This window comes from Pristiophorus japonicus, chromosome 18 (genome assembly GCF_044704955.1).
Source record: "Pristiophorus japonicus isolate sPriJap1 chromosome 18, sPriJap1.hap1, whole genome shotgun sequence".
NCBI lineage: Eukaryota > Metazoa > Chordata > Chondrichthyes > Pristiophoridae > Pristiophorus > Pristiophorus japonicus.
The window spans coordinates 32,944,131-32,963,342 of NC_091994.1; positions in this window are offsets into that span (position 1 = coordinate 32,944,131).

Here is a 19,212-nt window from a genome sequence, read left to right on the forward strand (position 1 = left end):
AGACTGATTCCCGGGATGGCAGGACTGACATATCAAGAAAGACTGGATCAACTGGGCTTGTATTCACTGGAGTTCAGAAGAATGAGAGGATCTCATAGAAACGTTTAAAATTCTGACGGGTTTAGACAGGTTAGATGCAGGAAGAATGTTCCCAATGTTGGGGAAGTCCAGAACCAGGGGTCACAGTCTAAGGATAAGGAGTAAGCTATTTTGGACCGAGATGGGGAGAAACTTCTTCACCCAGAGAGTGGTGAACCTGTGGAATTCTCTACCACAGAAAGTTGTTGAGGCCAATTCACTAAATATATTCAAAAAGGAATTAGATGTAGTCCTTACTACTAGGGAGATCAAGGGGTATGGCGAGAAAGTAGGAATGGGGTACTGAAGTTGCATGTTCAGCCATGAACTCATTGAATGGCGGTGCAGGCTCGAAGGGCCGAGTGGCCTGCTCCTGCACCTGTTTTCTGTGTTTCTAAATCGGCAGCTCCCCCCTCACCCCCCCCGATGTTTTATTCCATTGACTTCTCCCATTTTGTATGGGAGAGGCAGAGTGGAGATTGCCCAAACAACATGAGTTTCGGTTTGGACTTCCATTAACATAACAGTTAGAGGCAAAGTAAGGACAGTTTCGTGCTGTGGGTTAATGGCTTGAGGAAATAGTCAAAATGTCACCTGCGATGGCAGCTCCATGTTGAACTCCTGTAGCCGTCCTTATCCATCCCCGTCCTTTTCCCCCAGTTTCATTCTCTGAGACACTACTTCTTGTTCTAACACATTCCATTGTAACTTTTTAAGTTTTCTAAGTTAGGTCCGAGTTTAGTGCCTCCTTGTTGTTTTCATTTGTCTGAGGGCTTTGGACCCGGTTCTCCCTGCAAATTCACTGTCTCTGCTATTGGGATACTTGTTACTGGGCTGGCTCCTGTTTATTTTCTGCTGTGGCGCTGTCTTAACTCGTGAAAGTCGACCTTCTCACCATCAAACCTCAGTGTTATTTGTATCAGCACAGCACGGCATCACTGGGTCTTCTCGCATTGTTTCACCAGCCGAGATCTTTAAATCTCCTCCGGGACTTCCACAACTGTCTCTCTTGCTGGCACCTTTAAATTGGACTGAAGTTCTCCAGCGTCTCATCAAATTTGTCACGTTTGCTAGATTCTGGGCTGTAGGGCAGAAGTCCGCCGCTCCCCTGGCTTCTTGGCTTGAAGTACGCTACTCTGTTGGATTTCTTGGACTGATGCCTTTTGCCGTACTAGCCTCCTAGTTGGTACTTTCTCCTCTGCAGTCTCCTACCTCTAGCTCCCACCTGGTTACCTATGGTTCAGCCAACTTCTGCACAGTTCTCCAGATAAAACAGTGATCCTTGGCTGCGCTCCTTCAATATCCACCCCACCACTGCTCCCCTAAATGATTCTTTGCTGCTCCAGTGGTTCCTGATCTGTACCTCACTCCTTCAACAACGATTGGGTCATTTCCCACTCCTGCAATGGCTCCAGGATCAATCATTACCTTCACTCTACTGCGGCTTCCTGCCCAGAGATCCGTTTTATGCTCTAAACAGATGATCATAATCTAGACTGGTTTTGTACCTGATATCAGGCCCTCTGCAAAGCATTGTCTACGTTCCATGTAATCATTTACGTGCAGACTTCGGTTGGAATGGGCTCAAGTCTCCTGTCACCACATTTTTACTCTTGGCAATCTGCAGGTCCAACCCTGTTCTCTTCTCCACACCCCATTCACCTATAAGATTGAGAGTATCCTTGCAGCTGGCTCTGCTACTTCCTTCCCTTCTCTCTTCCCCAGCTCCATATCTCCTCCCGTCTCCCACCCACTCTAACCGATTCCTCTCTGTAGTTTCTCCCACATCTCGGTCCATGCCATCTCCATGCTCATCTCTTCCACAAGACCCACCTCCTTTTCCTTTGACCCCCCTCCCCACTCAACCCTTAACCACTCAACTTCCACTCCTGGCCTTCATACTAACTGACATTGTTAATGGCTTCCTTTCCTGAAGACACTTTCCATCTCACTTTCAAAACTACAATTATGATCCTCTTTTTCAAAAAGCGCATCCTCATTCCAACCTTTCCTAAGGTTCTCAGACACCATCATCTCCCATCGCCATGCCCATCTCTTCCAAAGTTCTTTGTCTAAATCCTTCCGGCTTAATTGCTGCCCTTCTCATAGCACTGAGACGGCTGTGGTCAGAGTCACAAATGGCATCCTCTGTAACTGTGACCACGGTCTATTATTCCTTCTTGTGCTCCTATGCCTCTCTGCAGTGTTTGATATTGTTAACCACACCATCCTCCTCTATCTCCAGCTCTGTGTGATTGCTTTTGCTTGGTCTGCTTCCTTTATATGCAAATGTAGCTAGCGTATCTCCTAGAATTACTTTTCTTCATGTCCCACCTCTGGGGTTCCCCAAAGATCTATTCTTGATCCCTTCTCTTCCTCATCTAAATCCTGCCGCTGGGTGAACTTGGTTAAAACTATGGTTAACATTTTGGGAGGATGAGGAGAGACAAAACACACTAAATGGTACAATTTTAAAGCAGGTGCAAGAAGAGAGAGACCTGGAGGTGCTTGTGCACAAATCTTTGAAGGTGGTGGAAGAAGTTAACACAGCAGTTAATAAAGCATGCGGGGTCCTGGGCTTTATAAATAGAGGCAAAGAGTACAAAAGCCAGGAAGTTATGCTAAACCTATATCAAACACTAGTTATAATGTATTAGTCATCTGTAAACCAAATTGTTTCAGAGACAGCTGCAGTATTGTATCCAATTCTGGGCACCAGACTTGAGGAAGGATGTGAAGGCTTTGGAGAGAGTACAGAAGAGATTTACTAGAATGGTTCCAGATATGAGGGATTACCGTTACATGGATAGACTGGAGAAGTGGGGGTTGTTCTCCTTCGAGCAGAGAAGGCCGGGGAAATTTGATAAAGGTGTTCAATATCATGAAGGGTTTAGATAGAGTAAATAAAGGGAATCAATTTCCAATGGCTGAAGGATTGATAACGAGAGGGCACAGATTTAAGGAGATTGACAAAAGAACCAGAGGTGACATGAGGAAAAACATTTTTACGCAACAAACGGTTAAGATTTGGAATGCACTGCTTGACCGGGCAGTGGAAACAGATTCAATAGTAGCTTTCAAAAGGGAATTGGATAAATACTTGGAGGAGGAGGAAAAATTGCAGGTATTATGGAGTAGTGGGACTAACTGGATTGCTGTTTGAAAGAACTGGCGTGACTCGATGGGCTAAATCTTCTGTGTTGTTCTATTCTATGATTCTATATTATCCATAAGGACTTGATCAGCTTATTTATGAATGCTAAGAGCACCTAATTCCACCTCTCTTGACCACATCATTACCTCCGTGCTATTCAAATGCATAGCTCACATCAAATCATGGATTACATCGGATGTACGGCACAGAAACCGGCCATTTGGCCCAACCAGTCCCTGCCGACGTTTATGCTCCACTCGAGCCTCCTCCAGTCTTCCCTCATTTAAATCTATCAGCATAACCCTCTATTCCCTTCTCCCTCATATGCTTGTCTAGCCTCCCCTTAAATGCATCGATATTATTTGCTTGAACCAGTCTCTGTGGTAGTGAGTTCCATATTCTCACCACTCTTTGGGTAAAGAATCTTCTGAATTCTCTATTTGATCTCTTGGTGACTGTCTTATATTGATGGCCTCTAGTTATGCTCTTCCCCACAAGTGGAAACACTCTCTCTCTGTCTACTCTATCAAAAAGATTGATCACTACTTCCTTCAACTGAACATCAGGAAGATTGAACCCAGTGTTAATGGCGCCTGCTACATACACTGCTGTATTGCCACTGGCCGCGACCCTTGGCTCAGTCTGAACCAGACTGTGAAATCTTGATGTCCTGATCGATCTGGAGCTGAACTTCAAATCCCACATCTTATCCATCACTAGGACTGCTTGCCTGCACCTCTGGAGCACCTCTTGCATCTGGTCCACCTCAGCCCCTCCACTGCCAAAATCTTTATTTGATTCGAAAAGCCGATGTTTTAACCCATTGCATCGCCCAGTTCTAGAGGTGAAAGGGCAGTGTATTAACCCATGCACCACCCAATCCAATCGGCATTGAAGATTTGGACGTTCTGACCTTCTGCTTTTATTTGAAATTGATCCGTGCCGCTGATATGAAGATGATCCTAATCTTTAACATCTGTAGTGGGGAAAATGCTTGAAGCTATCATTATGGAAGAAATAGCAGGAGATCTAGATAGGAATAGTGCAATCAAGCAGACGCAACATGGATCCATGAAGGGGAAATCATGTTTAACTACTGGAATTCTTGGAAGATATAACGAGCATGGTGGATAGAGGTGTACCGATGGATGTGGTGTATTTAGATTTCCAAAAGGCATTTGATAAGGTGCCACACAAAAGGTTACTGCAGAAGATAAAGGTACGTGGAGTCAGAGGAAATGTATTAGCATGGATAGAGAATTGGCTGGCTAACAGAAAGCAGAGAGTCGGGATAAATGGGTCCTTTTCGGGTTGGAAATCGGTGGTTAGTGGTGTGCCGCAGGGATCGGTGCTGGGACCACAACTATTTACAATATACATAGATGACCTGGAAGAGGGGACAGAGTGTAGTGTAACAAAATTTGCAGATGACACAAAGATTAGTGGGAAAGTGGGTTGTGTAGAGGACGCAGAGAGGCTGCAAAGAGATTTAGATAGGTTAAGCGAATGGGCTAAGGTTTGGCAGATGGAATACAATGTTGGAAAATGTGAGGTCATCCACCTTGGGGGAAAAAAACAGTAAAAGGGAATATTATTTGAATGGGGAGAAATTACAACATGCTGCGGTGCAGAGGGACCTGGGGGTCCTTGTGCATGAATCCCAAAAAGTTAGTTTACAGGTGCAGCAGGTAATCAGGAAGGCGAATGGAATGTTGGCCTTCATTGCGAGAGGGATGGAGTACAAAAGCAGGGAGGTCCTGCTGCAACTGTACAGGTTATTGGTGAGGCCGCACCTGGAGTACTGCGTGCAGTTTTGGTCACCTTACTTAAGGAAGGATATACTAGCTTTGGAGGGGGTACAGAGACGATTCACTAGGCTGATTCCGGAGATGAGGGGGTTACCTTATGATGATAGATTGAGTAGACTGGGTCTTTACTCGTTGGAGTTCAGAAGGATGAGAGGTGATCTTATAGAAACATTTAAAATAATGAAAGGGATAGACAAGATAGAGGCAGAGAGGTTGTTTCCACTGGTCGGGGAGACTAGAACTAGGGGGCACAGCCTCAAAATACGGGGGAGCCAATTTAAAACCGAGTTGAGAAGGAATTTCTTCTCCCAGAGGGTTGTGAATCAGTGGAATTCTCTGCCCAAGGAAGCAGTTGAGGGCTAGCTCATTGAATTTATTCAAGTCACAGATCGATAGATTTTTAACCAATAAGGGAATTAAGGGTTACGGGGAGTGGGTGGGTAAGTGGAGCTGAGTCCACGGCCAGATCAGCCATGATCTTGTTGAATGGCGGAGCAGGCTTGAGGGGCTAGATGGCCTACTCCTGTTCCTAATTCTTATGCTCTTTCCATCGTTTCCTCTCATTCTATGGATGAAGGGACCTTGTCATGTTTCCAGGGGCCACCAACTCAGGAATGTGCAGCTTGCATCAACCTGTGTGTTCCATCTGTCAATAAAATGCAACCTCAGTCATTTAAGAAAATAATTGTAGAATTTTCCCAAACTTTCCAAATGATTGCTTTTGCAGTATCTTCTTTCAAAATCATTTAGGCTCAGCAGTGTATCAGAAGCTTCAGGTATAATCAACCTATGTTCAAATACTCATTTCTCTCGATAGTTTAAACTTGTCATCATGTGTGATAAGGAATGTATTCAATTATTTATCCAGCTCTCACTTCATTAAAATGTTACTAGACTTCAATCACTTTCCCAGTGTTCAGTGGGATCACTCACTGGGGCCAATAATATGGTCTCCCCATGTGCCTGCACACAAATGAATTGACCTCCTCCCTTAATGCTTAACATTTCTGGGTGCCCATTGGTACATTGAACATGGTTCATACTGGGAGTCCTTGGGGGAGAGGGGCGGGCGGGATGTTGTTGGAGGCCGGAGTTTCGAGTGCCAGCCGCCGGTACAGGGCTGCTGGCTGCCCATGGAGTCCTGGCATTTTTTATTCAATGGGAGGGGATGACCAAGCAGGAGATTCCAGTTTGATCCCCTGTATGTGCTGAATTTGTAGATTTTGGCTGGGGTGGCAGGCTATAGAGGGGTACGCTGGCCTCCGTGACCCTGTGTTAGAGGGGGTGAAATCATCTAGGACTCCTGGTTTCCAGAGACCCCTGTTGTGTGGACATTGGGTCACGCAGAATTTGCATGTCTGTGTTGCTCCATCTCCAGTGGTAATTAACCTGCTGATACCAATATGGACACTTGGGAGAGATACTGGATGGTGACCAGCATCTGTGGAAACAAACTCTGTCGAGGAGCCAGCACCTGCACCATAGATGGGGGGCAGTGGAAAATTTGGCGAAAGGTAAAATATTTCAACCAAACGTAATGAATGATCAGACACTGGGTTACTATATAGTGATAGGAACCTTTCGCCTATTTTTGCTAATGGAAGAGGAGCAAAAACAGAGTCATTTTAACCGCTTTTAAGGTGCATTGGGGGTTTGATACTTGGATTATCTTTATTGTGCAAACATGATTTGCTTGCATTCTGATCATTGAACAGCAGAGGGGGGTGTTGCTTTTGAAAAAGGATTCTTACATATTGTAACGTCCAATATTACTGACTCCCTGAATCACACACAAGCAACCTGGAGGAGCCCAGTGTACCCAGCCAGGAAGGCGGGTGGGCCCTCCAGCTCCTTTCCCTCATCCGCTGAAGTAAATTGTGCGCTAACTAAATGCGGAGACTCTGGACACCAGCAGCAACCTCATTTTAAAGGAAACATTAACCATTCTGGGGTGAGAGGGCCCCGAGCCACCTGCTGTTGACGTCAAGAGAGCTTCTGCAGGCAGGGTAAGGTGGGCTGTGCCTGCAACATGCGTCAATGGAGCACCTGAGAAAAATTCAAACCATGATCTCCAGGAGGCTCGAGAATCAAGAACACATTCTAAAAGTGAGCATATGCATTTGGCACTTAAGGTTTCCGTGATTTTATTTGCAATTATAGGGGCCGAAATTGCCCACTGACAAGATGCACCGACTGTTTTCGATGTGTTCTGGCCACCCCAATACATGGAGCAGCCTAACTGTCGAAATTCAGCACTTCGGGGATTTTCTTTGGAGCGGGGCGGAAGTGGCCTCATCGTGAGGGCGGGGCAGAGTGGCCGTCACTAGCGGGGCGGAAGTGGGGGCGAGGCGGAAGAGCCAACGCTGTCAGTCATCAGCGCCGTGATGATGACGTCATCGCACTGGCGCGTCACATCATCTCTCCCCTTCGGTTAAAGGGGAGGGCCGCTGTGAACTCTGCAGCCACTTCAGTGGCAAACGCTGGGCCACCAGGGAGGGTTTCGACCGGGCCAGCGGCCTGGTGCCCAAGAGGGGGGGTGCCAGGCTGCATGTTGGCGGCCCGGCCGAACCTGAAGCCATAATTGTCGGACCGACCTGGCAATCGGTTGTCAAAAAAAATAAGATGGCGATGTCGGCAGCGACACCTCCCCTTTAAGAGCGGCTGCGCCGCCAGCCACAGAAAGGGCACCGACAGGAAAGCCGTCGGGGGCACCGATCAACAGTGGGGCCGCTCCCACTGGGCAATTTCCAGAGGGGCAATTTCACGAGTGAGTCCCCGCCAGTCGGTAAGGGGTCAGCGCGTGCACACCGCGGCAGGAAAACGGGATAAGCAGTCCCGAACACCGCTGAAAACCTGAGGACGGGCAATTTTCAAAATGGCGGCCCCTCCGTAGAGAGTTGGCAGCCATTCCGTACCGACCCATGACCCCCGCTTTCAGGCGGCCAGAGGCCTTATCGGAAGGGCAAATGTTTGCATTTGTTGAAAGAAAGCAATTGTGCACATAAAGATAGTGCATAATGATAGGCCGCAGCAGCTTCTTTCAGTTACAAATAAGCCATAAAACTCCAGCACATTAATGCCACGCAACTGTCCGCTGCAATCCATGTGACAGATGCAGCTTGCCCTGTTTAACCTGTTTATGATGGCATGAGTTGATGCCTCAGGTATACGTTTCACTTCTGAAAATTTCATCCTAACAATCTACATAAGAAATAGGAGCTCTTCTCACCTCCGCCCTACATGGCCAACCCCTTATCCTGAGATTATGGCCCCCAGTTCTAGACACTCGTCAGGAGAAACAGCCTCTCAGCATCTACCCTGTCAAGCCCTATAAAAATGTTATACATTTCAATGAGAACCTCTCATTCTTCTAATCTCCAGAGATTATAAGCCCATTCTACTCAATCTCTCCTCATAGGATTGCCTTCTCATCCCAGGAATCAATCTAAAGAAATAGGAGCAGGACTAGGCAATACAGCCCCTTGAGCCTGCTCCGCCATTTAATGCGATCATGGCTGATTCAATCATAGACTTCGGTCCGCTTCCCTGCCCGTTCCCCATAATCCCTTATCGGTTAATGTCTATCTCTGTCTTAAATTTATTCAATGTCCCGGCTTCCACAGCTCTCTGAGGCAGCGAATTCCACAGATTTACAACCCTCTGAGAGAAGAAATTCCTCCTTATCTCAGTTTTAAATGGGCGACCCTTTTATTCTAAGATTATGCCCTCTAGTTCTAGTCTCCCCTCGAGTGAACCTCCGTTGCGCCCCCTCCAATGCAAGTATAACCTTCCTTCAGTAAGGAGACCAAAACTGCACAATGCTCCAGCTGTGGTCTCACCAAAGCCCTATATAATTGCAGCAATCTGTCCAGCATTACCTTTGACCTTCGTCCTATAGTCAGAAGGGTGTGCCATGCTGCTCCAGCCTGAAACTTTCATTCTTGCCTTTCTGACCAAGACCGCAAATCCAGAGTCAAACTGTGGGCATTTCTGACTGCGCCCATTGGATCTTATATCATCTTCCTGGTCTAATCTCTGGTTATGGAAGATCCTTGTATGCAACAGAAAGACGAGGCTTTCATCTCATCAGCCTGGGTTAGATTCAAACCCAGGTTCTAGTGAGAGACCCATTTATTAACCGACTGCACCAAAGGCTTGTCCCAAAATGTTTACAGGTGTTGTAGTTCAGAGCGAACTAGAGCTGCAGCTTGTGATTTTTGTTGTTCCACACATATTGTCGGAATAGAAATGAATTAGGTGCTGTAAGGTATTCTGCCTTCGAGTCTTCACTGTGGTCAACGTTGGCCCATGAGGTCTCATCTCCAGGTCTGCTTCCTGTCATCTAACCCAGCATATAACAAGATGCCAGCTTTCAGCTGATATAACTTAACCAGCGGAATGAAAGCTTGTACCTAATCCCACAACATCTCCATTATAAATCCAGGGGCCATTGGAACAAATCATTTCAGGAAAAAGGACCTCAAAACGTGTTTTTCCTCAGGTTAAGACACGGTGTTAACAGCAGATTGTCTCCGACATTCTGCTTGTGCGGGGACCAGTTGTAAATCATCCATATCCTCCTCACTCAGGAACTAACCTGTGTCCTGATATTTTAGGCTGTCTTGTAGACTGTATATTGTGTGGGATAACAGGTTGATCAGACCTCAAACCAGCACAGAATGAACTGCTCTCACCATGTGCAGCGAGCTTGTGAACAAGTTCTTTGTGTGTGTATTTGTGATGTCGCTACACATAGCAACCACAGCAGTTCCCCAAGATTTTTTAAATATCAGTGTATTTTATAACATTTAATTTCTGCATAAACTGCAAGTTACAGCTTGTTCTATTTTTATACATTGCTTCCAGTTATTCGTGGACTCCTCAGGGTGTTGTTGCTTAATATTTGAGTCCCTCAGCATGAGTTACTCAGCAGTTTCATTTCTGTGCAGTTCATTGAAGGTTTTTCAATAAAAAAATATTTTCATATATTCATCTTTAACGGTATAAAGGTGCTGTTAGAGAAGACTTGTGCTAAGGTGTTCATAGTATGTGTGACGATTAGCTAAACCGCTCTCAGTCACAGTACAATCTTTGTGCTGAGTGCTGGCGTATAGATGTTTTTTTATCCTCGTAGACTGTAAACAAGCTGTTCACTCTGGAGAAACGTGATGGAAGACACCAAACGTCAACATGTACTGATAAAAAAAAATTCCCACCAATTGATCAATATGTGGTATGTCTCTGTCACACTAGCCTTTAGTAGGAGTGTGTCCGAGAGGCATTGTGTGCTGATTATGTCGTCATTCATTTGCTGTTGAGACTTTGCTGAATGCAAATTGGCTGCTCTGTTTACATAATAAGAATGAAATCAAAAAGCAATCAAAAGTAATTCATTGGTTATAAAGTGCCCTGGGTTGTCTTGAGGACATAATAAGGTGCTATGGTAATTAAAGTTGTTAATGATCTCACCAGCAAATGAGGAAATGGTCCACTACAAGGTACATATCATGTCAGTGATTTGGTGATTAATATAGTCTGTTCAAAGAGAAGTGGCAGCACATGGTTGAGCTGCTGATAATTTCTCATAGCTTGGGGGTATGTTCAGGCGGGTTAGTGAACAGAACCACTTGTCTTATTGGCTTCATGCCTGCAGTCCTCTACAAGTCTCAACTACCAAATGGAATCCAGACGTATCCCCACGGGAAGGGAGGAGAAATCAAAAGGTAGTTACTCCCTCATGTGCATCTCCGAGTGAACAGCCACACAATATTAGTGGAGACCTGGAAATAGATCTCCACACTATGCTCTTGGAAAGGAAAGGTACAAAACAGGAAACTCAAAGGTAGAGAAATAACAAATCGATTGAACATAGACTGATTTGTACGTAGCATGAATTTTCCTTTCTGTTAACCGTTTTAAATTGTATTTTATGTTAACCAATAGCACCTGTAAGCTTAATAACATTTTAATAAAACCCCATTTACTTATTTCTGTGTCTAAGTTGTTTTCGAAGAATAATGATGTAGCAATGCCATTGTTGGCACGGGACAACGTGAACAGCCACTTACACTGCTTTCAGAGGTTTCTTGAAGATATCTATTGGCTTGTGATATACGCTCCCAAACTAGCTCCTTGTAGAAGATAGATTACTCTTTCCGTAGAGTTCCCTCTTCCTGTCACATGTTGTGTGTACCCATCAACATTATCGTGCCATAAATACACCTTCCTGTCACAATAGTGTCCTCGGTGCACTCTTGACGCAAGACACAGCACAGACCCAGCATCAATGAAGTATATCACAGGGAGAATAATGTGTGATAGGCCATAAAATCAATCATTTATGTGCAGTGTTACAGATTTGAGATTTTGCTGACTATAAATTGTTCAAGTTGTATTCCCATAATAAACCTTGATTACTCAGGTGTGAGCTTGTTGACACCTGTGTTTCTATATTCTACAGGGTACTCTGTTTCTGTGCAGTTACTGTGTTCTCAGCATAATGGTACAAAATAAGGCTATGTCTATTTGTACTAACTGAAAGGCAGCCGTGTCTCTGACTGGCTCTCCATTTTCACATGACCTATTGCTGATCGGTCCCCTTGGAGGATAAGCCACACCCTGAAGTTCCTCTGCAATGTGTAACTGGAACCGCCCAGCCCAAGTTCTGAGTGACTTTCCAATTTGTAATTCAATCCATTTTGACTTCAGAAGCCACAGAGGATAGATCTCCCCAAAAGCCACCAAGTTCCAGCCGAAGTCCCTTATCCCAGCGCAAGACCTTACCCCCCCCCCCCCCCAAAGATGGGGCATTGTGTGCGGATTGTTATGTTTATTGGGTATGAAGTGAATAGTGACAGTGTCATAACTTCTGCATTTCATCCACCCCAACGATGTCCCTTGTAACACATGCACCGAGCTTGCATGCACCAGGGGGTTGGAAGAACGTGATCTGTGTTCCCAGAGTTCCCTCTCTCCCCTCTGATCTGCTGCCTCCCCACCCCCTCTCAGGCCCCAAGCTCTCTCTCTCTTCCCCTCCCACCATGCTCTCTCTCTTCCCCCAGGCTCTCTCTCTCTCCAGCCCCCATCCCACCAGGCTCTCTCTCTCCCCTAGGCGCTCTTTCTCTCCCCCCTGCATGCGCAGAAAAGGGTTAGTAGGAATTGCGCTGGGGGGGGTGGCGGCGGAGTCAGTGATATTTGTCCTAACTCTCGCTTCTGTGCATGCGCAGAAGGGAGACATAGTACAAATAGTTACTCTGATAAAATAACATATACTGAGCAGTAGATTCTGACTGGGAGAGTGGTGAGGAACAGTAACGTGATTATAAATTGTTCCACTAATTAGCATCTTCTACCTGCCAGTTGGATAACACAAACTTAGGCTGCCATTTTAATACAGATAAAAATATTTAACAAGGTTCAATTAGTTGAGGATTATGTAATACTGCAGCTTTAGGCCTCATATATATAAGATACTCACACGTGAAGCCTTAAGCTGCAGTATTACATAATCTTAAACTCTGTACAATTGCATATGTAATATCATCATCCAAAAGGTTTGTGTGAGAATTTCATATAAAAAACTTAAAATGATTCAAAATAGATGATTAATGTGTTGTGGATTGAATATACAAAACAGCAACAACTCATGATGAAGAAACCAGTTCATATGTGATTCATATAAGGCAATCTTATCACCAGTTTGCTGGCATTCCCACACCGAGCATTCACCTGCATGCTATCCCGCTCTGTACAATGAATGTTGGATTTCCAACAGCAGTTTGGTTCCCCCATTTTGTTATATAATAAAAATTTTCATTAAATTTGGCAAACTTTCCACATTTCCATGGGTTCTGCCACATTACAGGTCATATTACATGGCACTTGCAGTTACAGGAAGTGATGGTTTTACAGTTCTGAGCATGTCATTAGCACCGAGTAATGGTTGATAGAGTGTTCTTTCACTGAGAGCCTTGGGCTGGGAAAAGGGGCTCACTGAACGAGGACAGGATTTGGAGAATAGATAGTTTCTTTGAGTGCTGATGTGGGGAGTGCAAAGCTGGGCTGCCCAGGTGTCCCTCTGGCTGGGAGGCTAGAAAGTGGATTGGGCTGGATAATTCACACCTAAGTCCTTTGGTCCTACTTTCTTGATTTTCTTTGAAGCAATAATTTGAATTTCCCATTTGAGATTTTAAATAGTTCTATGAGGTCTCCTTTAACTATCTTCTATCTAGACTGTAAACCTGAAGTTTCTCTAATGATTCCTCACTGTATCCTATGCAATCTATGTGCAGCAAGTTTGTTCAAATGAAGGGGCTTGCTTTGCAAAATGTGATGAGGACAGCTCTCCCCGATGGCAGATCACCTGTGCCTCATGCAAGTACAGCCCCAATTTGGCCATGAGGCTAATAATGACAGTAACTAGCATCTATATAGTATCTTTAACGTAATAAAACATTCCAAGGTGTTTCATACGAGCGTTATCAAAATTTGGCACCAAGCCACATAAAGAGACATTAGGACAGGTGACCATAAGCTTGGTCAAAGAGGTCGTTTTTAAGGTGTGACTTAAAGGAGGAGAGGCCGAGAGGACTAGAGGTTCAGGGAGGGGATTCCAGAGCTTGGGGCCTAGGCAGTTGAAGGCACGGCCACCAATTGTGGAGCATTGGGAATCAGGGATGTGCAAGAGGCCAGAATTGGAGGACAGCTTTCAAAGTTTTCTGTACAAGGGACCACTACCGACACACGTAAGGACCCCTGAAAGCATTGAGACATTCCTGGGGAAACTTGCAAATAATGTCCCATTGTTAGTGACCCCCTGTAAATAATGACCTGTTCCCAAGGATCCACTGCGAGTGTTGAATTCTCCTGAGGTCACCTTGACAGTATTGATACACTGAACAGACTTCCTGCAGATGGATAGCATATGCAAGGAGGTAAATAAGAAATAGGAACAGGAGTAGGCCATAAGGCCCCTCGAGCCTGCTCCGCCTCAGGTAGGCCTGGAAGCTGGCCGGGCAAGCCAGCAGGTTTTAGAGAGCTGCTGCTTGCCCATAAGGAATGTCGCCTGCAATTGCTTTGACGAAGGGAACAGCAAATCTGGCATCAACATCAGCACAATGAAGTGTTCGGCTTCAGTAGCAACTCATTGGAGGTGTTGGAGTAATGGAGCTCATGTCCTACCTAAAGAAAAACAATATGGCAGCAAACATTTACAAATGCAGAAAAAAATACAGCAATCTGATGCCCAAAATACAGAAATCAGATGACCTTGTGAACTCCCTTGATCCCAGGGACCCCGCTTTGAAAACCTATGCTGCACGTCACATTCCTTCTCGCACCACCAACTCTCATTAGCACAGTCACTAAAACCAGGTGTCACGGAAACTAAAATCATTCAGAAAACCTTTGCTTCATTCTATATACCGGAGCTAACATTTGCTTTAACCGCAAAGCTTATTATAGGTTTGACTCCATCAACTATTGAGAGATACATCCACTGTGTTTCATTGTTCTCATAAACACCGTATAAGAGCCCAAAGAGCAGGAGATTAAAAGCTAGAATCACTTGAAGTGGCACTGTTAATAATGACTGTGTTTTTCTGCCAGCAACAGACAGGAAGGATGGTGCAGTGATTAAAAATACTGGTTCGTGAATGTAGTTTATAAATACACCAGTATTGTTTTTTTTGGGTTGCTAAGAGACAAATGGTTGGAGGATGTGGGGTCCAATACTCAAATCATAGTGACTTCAGTTGAAAGGGAAAAACACAAGTCGAACTATAAAACAGAATTGGAAGCAGGCACCCCATAGCGAGAGAGAATGCTTGCCATACAGTAATCGTCCGAAGACTGGAGGGCTGTTAGAAATATTGCACTGAACTGGTTGCCCATCCAGAAAACAATCAGAACCAAGACTGAAGGTGTGGGCATGGCGTGTGTCTACATAGGAATCGAAAATTAAAGCTCATCCTGTCCTCAGCAAAGGATCACAAAGTTAATTCAATAAAGTCTGGAGCAGTGTTCAGTGTCTTTGCCAGGAAATATCCTGCTGAAGAGTATCTACAGACTGCCTGGTAACAACGCCTTCAGACTCACCACCACAACAAGCACCCCACAGCCCATTTGTTCCTCTCTTCAGCATCTGAATTTAAGGAAAATGATCCACTTTACATCATATAACCACCGTCAGAAACTCTCAAATAAGGATTACTGGGGAAAAGACTACTGATAGCAGGGCAGTAGAGGAGGAGGCTCACTGCCTAAACCTCATTCAAAGAATGAGTCTCATCATGACCCGATTTAAGGAGCAACTCTGAACTTCAAATTGTCTCAAAGGTAAGGATTATAGAGAAAGGGTAACAGTAGGGAGGGTGGAAGTGTTGACAATTTCATAGAGATATTCAGTGACTGCTTCTTAACACTAGATGTGAAATAGAGAATTAAGCTGAAGCAATTTTAAATTTCGGGGAGGGAAGGAGGAACTTGGCCAGTAACCACCTTAATTTAACATGTGCAAATGAGTTTTTATATCTGCCCTACAGAGGCGCAAACACGAGACAATGATTTGTAATTACACCGAGAAAGCCAAAGTTCCGTGTATCTGATTAAATGCCAAGAGTTATCTGGGGGCACATAAACCTCACCCACCAACAACTGAAACCTACTGAAGGATAGGGTGTTGTTACAGAAAATTATTAGTGCCTGGTTAGTGGAAGACCAGAAGATTGAAGGGAGCATGTAAGGGGACAGGAACTTCGAGGAACAACAAAAAACCCAATCATATCGATCCCACTGAACCACTATCTCACCATAATCCCTCAACTCCATCTAACCACCATCTCATCACATCCCTCAACCTCAGCTACCTGCCTTCTCACCATAATCCTCAAATCTACCTACCCACCTTCTCACCATATCCCTCAACTCCACCTAACCACCTTTTCATCATATCCGTCAACCCATTCCCCGTGACAAAGCATTCTATGCTTCAACAACTTTCTATGTAAATCATGTTTTCCTAACCTGTCTCTTAGTGATCGTCCTTCATCACTGACTGTCCAACCAGAGAAAATAATCTTTCTGCATTCACTTTGTCAAAACTTTGAAAACTTCATTAACTCTCTTCTTAGCCTTCTCAGCTACAGTAAAAATAGGCCTTTTATTTCAGGTCTCTCCTCATAGCTACAGTTTCCTATCCCTGGCACCCACCTGGTGAACATACACTGAAAACTCTCCATTGTGCTTTCCTTAATGGGGTACACAAAACTACACATAGTAACTGTAGTTTAACCAGTGTTTTGTTCAAATTTATCATTACTTCTTTGCTCCAATTTATAAAACCCAAAATTCTAAAAATTGCCTTTTTTATGCCTTTATCTATCTGCATTTGCACTTTCAGGGAATCACATTTTTGAATGCTTAGGATTCCCTGTTCATTTGCACTCCTCAGTGACCCCTGGGGTACCCAACTTCCAACACTTGTTACACTATAATTACACCCTCCCCAGCCTACACTGTGGTAAGAGGGTATAATTATAGGCGATGAATATAAGTGAAGAAGGTTCCATTACAAATGTGGATACTAGGAATTTATAATGGAAAAAGTTGACAGGAAGAGCACACAGCTGTAGGACTTTTAGTACATTTTAGATATTTTGCACTGTTGGAAGCGGCATGTAAGGGGTTAACACCCAAAGTCACACAGTATCTCGTCCGCAGAAAGCTATCAGTTTGTAATGGACCAATCATCTCGGAAAAGACTCCTCAAGGAATAGGCTTGTTTTGGTCACACAATGGTGGTTTGAAATGTTAACGGGTTAATCATTGTAGGAGGCCATTATTTGCAATCCAAATATCTTATGGCCCACATTGTTCCTCAGATCTACTTTAGGACACTCTTCTGCTTAAGATGCTATTTTATTCACGTTGCTCAGCATGGCATACTGTCAGTCCGACTACAAGAAGCCCCCCTGATCACACATCAAAAAGACAGACTCCTGCCTGAGGTAGAGACTTTTACTGCCAGCTATTTCTAAGATCTTTGAGAAGGGGGCAGGGTCTTTAATTGAATGGAGCCTTCTGTGATTGACAGGCAGGAAAGTGGAGATCCGATCAGCCATGATCTTATTGAATGGTGGAGCAGGCTCGAGGGACCAAATGGCCTACTCCTGCTCCTAATTCTTATGTTCTTAAGCTCTTATGACAGCTTGGTGGGCAGAGACTTCATTTTACAGATAGACTGGCAGATCACAGGCTGAGTTCAGTCAGAGAGCAGTCAGTATTCTGAAATAGAGCCACTAGCTAAATGCCTTGGGTTAGTGCTTGCCAAAACCGAGGGGAATTATGGTAGAGCGAGTTTGCAGTAAATGTATTTGCATTTACAGGTCCCTGTCTCAAAAGAAAGCTAACTGTGTCTATGCTGTTTTAAATATCGAAGAGTGTATGAAAATATATGTCTCACTGTGTTAAACTGTACACTGTTTGTTCATGTATCACATATAAACAATACCAATGATTGGTTCAAAGCTTGTATCTTGATTTGGTAAGGTATTGGAATTTCCTTAGGAGTTCTGCTGTAACTACACACCCAGAGAAACAGCATAAAATGTGAAGAGTGTCATTTTCACTGTTTCTCCAAGGTTTCCGACAATCTTCTGCTGAAGTATCAGCGGGAATTCAGCCCCAGAGGGTTTATCCTGTCCACCATTTGGAGAGAGAATTCACTTGGCAGCATCAGATACATCCTTGTAGCTGGTGTACGAAGTAAGGGTTCTCTGCCAAGATCCCTGGGATGTACTATTGTTTCCCTAGATATCGAACAGAAAAAGATACACTCCGGATTGCAAGGATGCAAGATCCGCCTACAGGACTGGCTGGGGACACCAAGACTGAGAAAATAGCGTGTAAAAAAAAAACAAAGATCTGAAAATTGGTTGCCACAGCAAAACGAGTACAATCCATATGATTCATTCTGGTTCCACCAGCACTGTGGTGAGACCTGATCCAGATAACTACAAGCCATTAGCCTTACATCAACACTGGATAAACTAATGGAAACCACACTAAGGAGTGGATTGGAGGATTACCTGTCCAATAATAGTTTAATATGTACAACAGGTTGGATTTAAGAAGGGCAACTCCAGCTTGAAAAGTCCCTTTCTCTTCTTTGGAGACATTGCAAATAAAACAGATTATCAAAGTCCCCACAATGTCGTTTATTTGGATTTCTAACATCTTTGACAAAGTTCCTTAGACTTGAATCTGTTATGAAAAACAGATAAACAGCAAATGGAATGTAATACTGACAAATGCATATTGGAGCATCATACATGTAAATGAAGGGAATAGAGTTAGCACAGGGTGGCTTTGAAAGGGGCTGAGGAAGTACAGCAGGCTCCATCATTTGCAGTGTTCAGAGAATGAGTGCATTGTTGATGTTAGTACATTTTTCATTGCTGGTGCACTGCGAGAACAACCCTGTGCTGTTAACTGTCCCCTCACTTATTTAGTGCTGGCGCATGCTCAGTGTGAGTTACATGCTGTGTCGGAAATGCAGGGCCCAACAGGAGTTGGATATCTTGGGCAGGAGCAGCAGAGTGAAGTGGCCATTTTCTGCTGAGCTGAGATGAGGCAGAAGTCTGCGAATGTATAGGGAACAGGGAGGATTTATCTTAGGAACAAATGGATCGAATCCAAAGAAACAAGGAATACTACAATGCAAAGAAACCAAAAATGACTAACTATGAGGAATAATCTCACCAAAACGCTACAACAGACAGTTTAAAATGATATAAGACCTTGTGCCAATGGTACAATGCATCAGAATTCCCAGGGCAGGAGGGACAATTTCAACAAGCCACTAATGTGGATTGCACCGTAGAGCAGTGCACAGACAATGGCAATCCCGGGACGAGAGCAAATCTGGTGCACATAATCCAACCCTCCTTTTCCTCTCCTGTGTGCCCAGCCCCTGACAGAGCAAATTGAATCTTTGGGATACATACAGAAGAGTGAGGTATAAATCTACAGAAATGATGCTGCAGCTTTATAATGCACTGATCTTCAGCAGCTTTACAATGCAACCACCTTGAGCTGCTTCAACAATGACCTTCCCTTCGTCATAAGGTCAGGAGTGGGGATGTTCGCTGATGACTGCACAGTGTACAGCGCCAT